Consider the following 8,742-nt stretch of genomic DNA (forward strand, 5'->3'; position numbering starts at 1 on the left):
TCTGTATTCTCCACACATAACCCTTGAAGATCTCATCAGGATTGTTTTCCATCTACAATCTGGTTTCATAACTGGGCTCTGCATAAGTTATGGTTCTCAACTTGGAGGGCCCTTGTGATGGCAGCTGGGCTAAAACTCACTTCAACTCCTCTGACATAACTTGTGTAAGGGGCACTATCTTTGTTTTCTTTTACAGCATTTGCATAGAACTCCCTGATCATGACTGCACTGATGTCAACAAGAGGAGCACATAAGAGTTCCCACCTTCTTTCTTTAGTGATTTGCCTCATGATGGGATATTCTCCTTCCTTCAAATCAAGACCTTTCTCATAGATGACATTCTTTGTCTTCATGAACCTATGATATCTCCCTTCATGGAATTGGGATCTAAATTTGGTTGCATCAAATGATGGAGGTTCGGCTACCATAGGTTCCTTTCCCGGCCTCCTTTTTGAACTTGAAGAGGTCATTGGATTTGAGGTGAAAAGAAAAGAAAAGTGAGAAAAGAAGAAGTATGTGTTGTGTTTGGGAAGAGTTTTGGTTCGGTTCTGTTGTGAGACAAGGGAATTATGTTAGTTTTAGGAGTAAAGAGGATTATGATTTTCATATGAAGGTAGCTTGAATGAGTGTGTAAACCGTTTAGTGCTACGGCTATTAATAGGCAGATTCTTCAAACTTTCCAACAAAACCACAATGAATGAGGAAAGAGCTCGTTGGTGCTCATGAAGGGTTGAGATTGAGTTGTTCATCAAAGGAGTGCATGGAATGGACAGTCTGCATGCATTGTTGAGGCTTTGATGAGGATCCTCCTCCCATTGGCTGCATGCATTTAGGCGTTCAATGATGCATGTATGCATGCAAATTCTGCTTCCCCATGAGCGCATTCTTCTAGGCACATGTGACCATCCTCACATAGCTTATCCTAGCCGTGGCCCCTCCTTGCTTTTGTCTCAATCCTTTTCTCCTGCATGAATCAAGACAGCTAGCCTTAAATCATTAATACAATCGTTGGCAATTGATTTGTAATAAAAGATTTGTTTTGTTTTGTTTATTATCATTTATTATATATAATTTTTTTTCTTTCATGGTCAATTGTGTCCCTTAATTAAAGATGCTAAAAGTTGGTGAACACCAAACTTATCTTTTATTGAGGGAATGGCTTAACAATGCAAACCATTCTTCACAATTGATGCATTTTTAAAAAAAAATTTTGATGCATGATCCCTTTCTGTATGGTTTTGAGTCCATGATTGGGAAATGATCTTCTGAACATTGTTACACATGCAGACACCAAACTTAGTGTTTGGTCATATGCTTCATCAAAAGAATTATGCATATGTTCTAAGACTAATCCCCTTTTTTGAAAAATGAACTTGGGTGTGCCTTAAGGTACACCAAACTTAGAAGTTTGACATGTGCTTTAAAACAATGTATGTATTTATCAGGCATGAAAATTCAAGATCATACTCAAAGGAATCATAGCTTATTAAATGAAAGAGAAGACAGAAATCTTAAATCATGGGTTGCCTCCCATGAAGCGCTCTTTTATTGTCACTAGCTTGACATCGAACTCCCTTTAGGGTGGTTGATGTTGGTGATGTCTCAACTTGTCACCTCTCACTGTAAACTTTCTCTGTGTGCCTTGATGCTCAATTTCCATATGCTCCAGAGAAAGTACTTGGTTGACAGTGTAATAATCTTCTGTTCCTAGTTGTTGATATACTAATTGTACTTTGTCACCTTTGGAAAATCCCTCAGTTGGAATTTTCTTGTTCTTCCACCCTTTGTGAGCCTTGTTCTTGCTCTTCATCTTTTTCTTTCTTGTTGATCTTTCTTTCTTGTCAGTGACTTGGGTTGTGATACCTTCCTTCTTGTTTATCACCCCTGCTTCCTTTTGAATTCCTTTTTCTCCTTGTACAAGCTTGTTTTTCTGTTCTACTGCCTTGTCAGTTGCTTGCTTTGGAAGGAGATCACCACTTGTTTTGCTTGTTTCTTCATTCCTTTGTAATTCTGGAAAGACTCTCAAGATGATGCTCTCCTCATGCATCCTGAGGGTTAACTCTCCCTGCTCTATATCCACAATGGCTCTAGCAGTGGCCAAAAATCGTCGACCAAGTATTATGGAGTCATTTCCATTTTCTGAAGAATCCAGGACCACAAAATCCGCAGGATATATGAACTTGTCAACCTTAACTAACAGGTTCTCAATCAGCCCTTTAGGATATACTACTGATTGGTCCACCAACTCCAAGGACATCTGTATTGGCTTCACCTCCTCTATGCCAAGCTTTTTCACTAAAGAAGATGGGATTAGATTTATGCTTGCTCCTAAATCACACATTCCCTTGTTGATGAATAGGTTTCCAATAGTGCAGGGTAGGAAGAAACCTCCAGGATCTTCAAGCTTGGGAGGGAGTCCCTTTTTAATGATTGCACTGCATTCTTCACTAAGCATTACAGTCTCCTTTTCACTCCAACTTCTCTTCTTGTTGATGAGCTCTTTCAAGAACTTGGCATACAGAGGCATTTGCTCCAATGCCTCAGCTAAGGGTATGTTGATTTCCAGCTTCTTGAAAGTCTCAAGAAATTTGTGAAAATGCTGATCCTTTGTCTCTTTGTGAAATCTCTGTGGATAAGGCAGTGGTGGTGTTAAGTTCTTCTCCACTTGATATTCTCTTGGATTTGGTTCTTCCTTGATCTGCTTTCCTTTCTCCAGATTCTGTGGTTCGTTGTTTTCCTTTGTGAGTTTTTCTGGGACATCCTTGCTTAACATGTCCTTGTTGATGGATTCATCATTCTTTGTTGACTCATTGTCATTGTTCTTGGTTGCTCCTTGGTTACCATCCACTAACACTTTTCCACTTTTTAGTTGCACGACCTTGCATTCTTCTTTTGGGTTAGGAATGGTGTCACTTGGTAGTGAGCTTGATGGTTTTTCAACAGAAATCTGTTTGGAGATTTGCCCAATTTGCCTTTCTAAGTTCTTCATGGAAGCTTCTTGGTTCTTTGTTGTCAATTCTTGGTTCTTCATCATCTTTTCCATGAGCAGCTCTAGATTAGTGATCCTCTGGGATTCTTGTGAAATTGGTTGGTTTTGGGGTGTTGATGGATGATGATAGGTGTTTTGATTTGTTGGGTGGTTATTGGGTGGATAATGGTTAGAGTTGGGGTAATTATTTTGTGGTTTTCTGTATGTATTTTGGTTAGTGTTTGGCTGGGGGTTGTGGTTTGTGTTTTTCCAATTGTTTTGTGTTGAGTTCCTTTGCCATGGCTGTTGGTTTTGATTATGGGTGTCTCCCCATCTGAGGTTGGGATGGTTCTTCCAAGATGGATTGTAAGTATCACCATAGACTTCATTTGTTCCAGGATTTTGGTTGTGCATGTACTGGACTTGCTCTTGCTGTTGCTCCTCTTGAGTTTCTTCACTTTGCACCCAAATAGTTGGTGGTTGGCTTGTGGCACTCACTGATGCAACTTGCAAGCCATCAATCCTTTTGGCCATTTGCTCAAACTGTTGTTGAATCTGCTGCTGCATTATCTTGTTCTGAGCTAGAATTGAATCCACTCCTTCCAACTCCATTACTCTTCTTCTTTGTGATGGTTGGCGTTGTCTTTGATGAGCAAAGAAATATTGGTTATTGGCCACCATATCAATGAGGTTTTGAGCTTCCTCTGTAGTTTTCATGAGTTGCAAAGAGCCTCCAGCTGAATGGTCAAGTGCTTCTTGAGCCTTAAGAGTGAGTCCCTCATAGAAGTTCTCCAACTTGTCCCACTCAGTGAACATCTCTAGTGGACATTTCCTCAATAGAGCCTTATATCTTTCCCATGCTTCATATAAGTTCTCAGCCTCCATTTGAGTGAATGTCTGCACCTCAGTCTTCAATCTTAGGATTCTTTGAGGGGGGTAAAATTTGGCAAGGAACTTGCTTACCAAGTCATCCCAAGTGTTGATGCTTTCTTTTGGAAAGGTCTCTAGCCATTGAGTGGCTTTATCTCTGAGAGAAAATGGAAAGAGCAACAACTTGTAACTGTCAGGAGGCATACCATTGGTTTTCACAGTGTCACAAATTCTCAAGAAGGTAGATAAATGTTGATTTGGGTCCTCCAAAGGCCCTCCTCCAAAAGAACAGTTGTTTTGAACCAAGGTGATGAGTTGTGGCTTTAATTCAAAATTGTTTGCATTGACATTAGGAGGAAGAATGCTACTTCCACAGTGTCTAGCATTTGCAAATGTATATGAAGCCAGGACTCTTCGTTGTTGTTGGTTATTGTTGGCTCCTTCTCCTGGTTGATTGAGATCTCCTTCCATTTCTTGGAATTCCTCCTCAGATTCTTCCTCTCCAATAACGTTCTTCCCTCTTTCAGCTCTTCTTATTCTTCGAAGAGTTCTTTGGTCAATTTCAGAGAGGACAGGGGAAGATCTTCCTGTACCTGACATACAAACACACAACAATAAACACACAGATCCAGAAAACCAATGAAACTTCAATCTATAGCTAGAATGAAGTTTTAGTTAGTTTAAGCAAAAATTCAAACAGTTAGTGTGTTAGTCAAAATTAAAATAACAGAAAAAAAATGCTTGATCTAGATCTCCACTTCACTTAATCATTGTCAATCTATTTCAATCCCCGGCAACGGCGCCAAAAACTTGATGTGTGGAAAACGATCCAACACAAAACTCACCGGCAAGTGTACCGGGTCGCATCAAGTAATAATAACTCACATGAGTGAGGTCGATCCCACAGGGATTGAAGGATTGAGCAATTTTAGTTTAGTGATTGATTTAGTCAAGCGAATCAAGTTTTGGTTGAGTGGGTTGTATTTAACAGAAGCTAAATTGCTTGGAAAGTAAAGGGAGAAGGGAAATTTGCAGTAAATTAAAGGACAGGAAAATAAACTTGCTGAATCTTAAAGAACAAGAAAGTAAATGACTGAAACTTAAAGTGCAAGAAATGTAAATTGCAGTAACTTAAATGGCAAGGAATGTAAATTGCTTGAATGTAAAAGGGATTTGAGGACTGGGATTGCAGAATCTAAACAAAGAAAAATTGAATTGCCACAATTAATAGAACAGAAACTGAGTTATGAACAATTAGAGTTCAAACAGAAATTGAGATTAAAGTGCAGCAGAGTTCACAGAAGAACCAAAAGTAAATTAGGATCTCAGGACTCCAGAGACTAGGTAGCAGAGCCTAGATCTCAATTACCTTCCTAGATCCAAGTTCTCAAAGCAATTGACAAGAAATTGAAGAAGAAACAGTAAAGAGAATGTAAATGGATTCAATTATGCAGAAAAGAAACTAAAGAGCTCTTGAGTGGAGATTGAGACAGAATTTCCTCAATTCTTAACACCCAAGACTCAAAACAAGAAAATTAAAAATGCCCAAGCAAGAACGAGGAAGAAGAGAGATCAATTCTCCTCCCTAATTCTCTGAAATCTCAGTGAAGACACCAAGAGAAGTTCCAAAGTGCAAAAATAAAATTCAAAGCTCAAAGAAAGTGCAAAATTCAAAAGCAAAGCAAAAAGTCCTAATTACATCAAACTAGCTCCTATTTATACACTTTCTATTCTTGGATTTTGGGATTTGGATGGGCTTTTGATTTGGTGAAGAAATGAATTGAATTGGAATTTTAATTAAATTTTCGGCCCAAAATAATAGCTTCCAGGAGGCTGCCCTGCCCTTGCGGAGGGCAGGGCAGAAAATTGATGTGTGGTGCGGCTTGGTGCGGGCTGGTGCGGTCTTGGTGCGCAGAACGCTGCCCTGCCCTCGCGGAGGGCAGGGCAGGAAAAATTGGTGCGCCAGATGGGTGCTGTGGTGCGCTGCTGGTGCTGCCAGATTCATTCCTTGGTGCGCCAGACTCGTTTCTTGGTGCGCCAGAATCATGCCACACAAAATGCTGCCCTGCCGGGTAGTGTTTTCACTTTGATGTCCCGAGTTCGAATCCTGGCTGCTACACACACTTATTCATTTTCTTTGGCTTTCTTGGTACGGTAATGGAACTTAGTTCCTTGCTTCCTCATGGTCCCGTGTTCAACTCTTGTGGCAAGCATTTGGAGACATTTTCCTTTGATTTTCTCCCCTTGTGAGCCCGATACTGCCCTTGTGGAGGGCAGGGCAACATTTTCTTCTTATTGATTCCAAGGCACAGATTTGTGCTCTGCCCTTGTAGTGGGCAGGGCAGAGTTGCCTTTTATGCCTTGTTCCCTTATGTTGCCCTCCTAGAGGACAGTGTGCCCTTGTGGAGGGCAATGCTTGCCTCCCCCATTGCATGCGGCACACTTTTCCTTCCTTTGACCACGCTTCCTTCTCCTTGTGTCACGCTTTCTTAGGCCACGCTTTTCTCTTTTATTCTTTTCTTCACCTAAAATAAACCAAAACAACCACTCCAAGTATCACTAAATTCATAAGGCTTATAAATCAATTAAAATTCAATTAAAATTAGCTTAAACCTCATGAGTTAACATTAATTTCATGGTGGTTGCTTGATTTAAAGAAGTTATGCATTTTCACTCCAAATCACTTACTTAGGATGCAAGAAAGTGTATAAAGACTAATAAAACAAGTGAAATTAGCTTGAAAATGGGTATATGATGACTTGTCATCAATAGTGTTCTTCATGATCTTCAAGTTGTTCTTGACAAGTCTTCTTGTTTGATCTTGATGATTTCTTGTTTTGTGTTGTTTGTTGTTTTTCATGTGCACTTTTGCATTCATATTTTTCATGCATTAAAGATTCCTAAGTTTGGTGTCTTGCATGTTTTCTTTGCATCAAAAATTTTTCAAAAATTTGTTCCTGATGTTCATCATGATCTTCAAAATGTTCTTGGTGTTCATCTTGATATTCATAGTGTTCTTGCATGCATTAAGTGTTTTGATCCAAAATTCTTGGTGTTCATCTCTCTCATCATTAAAAATTCAAAAAATCAAAAAATATCTTTTCCTTATTTTTCTCATAATTTTTGAAAATTTGAGTTGACTTAGTCAAAAATTTTTAAAATTAGTTTTTTCTTACAAGTCAAGTCAAATTTTCAATTTTAAAAAATCTTATCTTTTTAAAATCTTTTTCAAAAATCATATCTTTTTCATTTTTTATTATTTTCGAAAATTTCAAAAATCTTTTTCAAAATATTTTTCAAAATATTTTTCTTATCTTTATATCATATTTTCGAAAATTAACTAACAATTAATGTGATTGATTCAAAAATTTGAAGTTTGTTACTTTCTTGTTAAGAAAGGTTCAATCTTTAAGTTCTAGAATCATATCTTGTAGTTACTTGTTAGTTAAGTAATTAATTTTAATTTTAAAATTAAAATCTTTTTCAACAAATATCTTATCTATTTTATCTTTTATCTTATCTTTTTCAAAAATTTTATCTTTTTCAAAATTTGATTTCAAAATATCTTATCTAACTTCTTATCTTCTTATCTTTTCAAAATTTTTGATTTCAAATCTTTTTCAATCAACCAACTAACTTTTTGTTTGTTTCTTATCTTTTTCAAAACCAACTAACTACTTTTCCCTCTCTAATTTTCGGAATATCTCATCTCTTTTTCAAAAATTCTTTTGTTTTAAATTTTAATTTTAATCTTATCTTATCTTTAATTTTCGAAAAATTACTAACCCCTTTTTCAAAATTGTTTTCGAAATTCTCCCTCTCTTTTCTTATTCTATTTATTTATTTAATTACTAACACTTCTCTTCATCTCTCTTCATCCAAATATCTGAATCCCCTCCTCTACTTTCTTCTCCCCTTTCTTTTTCTACTAACATAAAGGAATCTCTATACTGTGACATAGAGGATTCCTTTTCTTTTCTTGTTTTCTTCTCTTTCATATGAGCAGGAACAAGGATAAAGGCACTCTTGTTGAAATTGATCCAGAACCTGAAAGGACTCTGAAGAGAAAATTAAGAGAAGCTAAATTACAACAATCCAGAAACAACCTTTCAGAAATTTTCAAACAAGAGAAGGAGATGGCAGCCGAAAATAATAATAATGCAAGGAGAATGCTTGGTCACTTTACAAAGCCAACGTCCAAGTTTGATGGAAGAAGCATCTCCATTCCTGCCATTGGAGCCAACAACTTTGAGCTGAAACCTCAGCTAGTTGCCTTAATGCAACAAAACTGCAAGTTTTATGGACTTCCATCTGAAGATCCTTATCAGTTTTTAACTGAGTTCTTGCAGATCTGTGAGACTGTAAAGACGAATGGAGTTGATCCTGAAGTCTACAGACTCATGCTTTTCCCTTTTGTTGTAAGAGACAGAGCTAGAATATGGTTGGATTCACAACCCAAGGATAGCCTGGACTCCTGGGATAAGCTGGTCACTGCCTTCTTGGATAAATTCTTTCCTCCTCAAAATCTGAGCAAGCTAAGAGTGGATGTTCAAATCTTCAAACAAAAAGATGGTGAATCCCTCTATGAAGCTTGGGAAAGATACAAGCAGTTGACCAAAAGATGTCCATCTGACATGTTTTCAGAATGGACCATATTAGATATATTCTATTATGGTCTATCTGAATTTTCGAAAATGTCATTGGACCATTCTGCAGGTGGATCTATTCACCTAAAGAAAACGCCTGAAGAGGCTCAAGAACTTATTGACATGGTTGCAAACAACCAATTCATGTACACTTCTGAGAGGAATTCCGTGAATAATGGAATACCTCAGAAGAAAAGAGTTCTTGAAATTGATGCTCTGAATGCCATATTGGCTCAGAACAAAGTGTTGACTCAGCAG

General features: G+C 37.7%; 1 non-coding gene across 1 annotated transcript; it reads right to left on the minus strand.

The window, feature by feature from the left end:
• Positions 1–8,370: 8,370 nt before the first annotated feature.
• LOC112793989 (small nucleolar RNA R71) lies at positions 8,371–8,474 on the minus strand. The gene has a single exon (XR_003198672.1). It is a non-coding gene; the product is annotated as a small nucleolar RNA R71 (small nucleolar RNA).
• Positions 8,475–8,742: the final 268 nt, after the last annotated feature.

The sequence above is a fragment of the Arachis hypogaea genome, chromosome 3 (assembly GCF_003086295.3).
Source record: "Arachis hypogaea cultivar Tifrunner chromosome 3, arahy.Tifrunner.gnm2.J5K5, whole genome shotgun sequence".
NCBI lineage: Eukaryota > Viridiplantae > Streptophyta > Magnoliopsida > Fabales > Fabaceae > Arachis > Arachis hypogaea.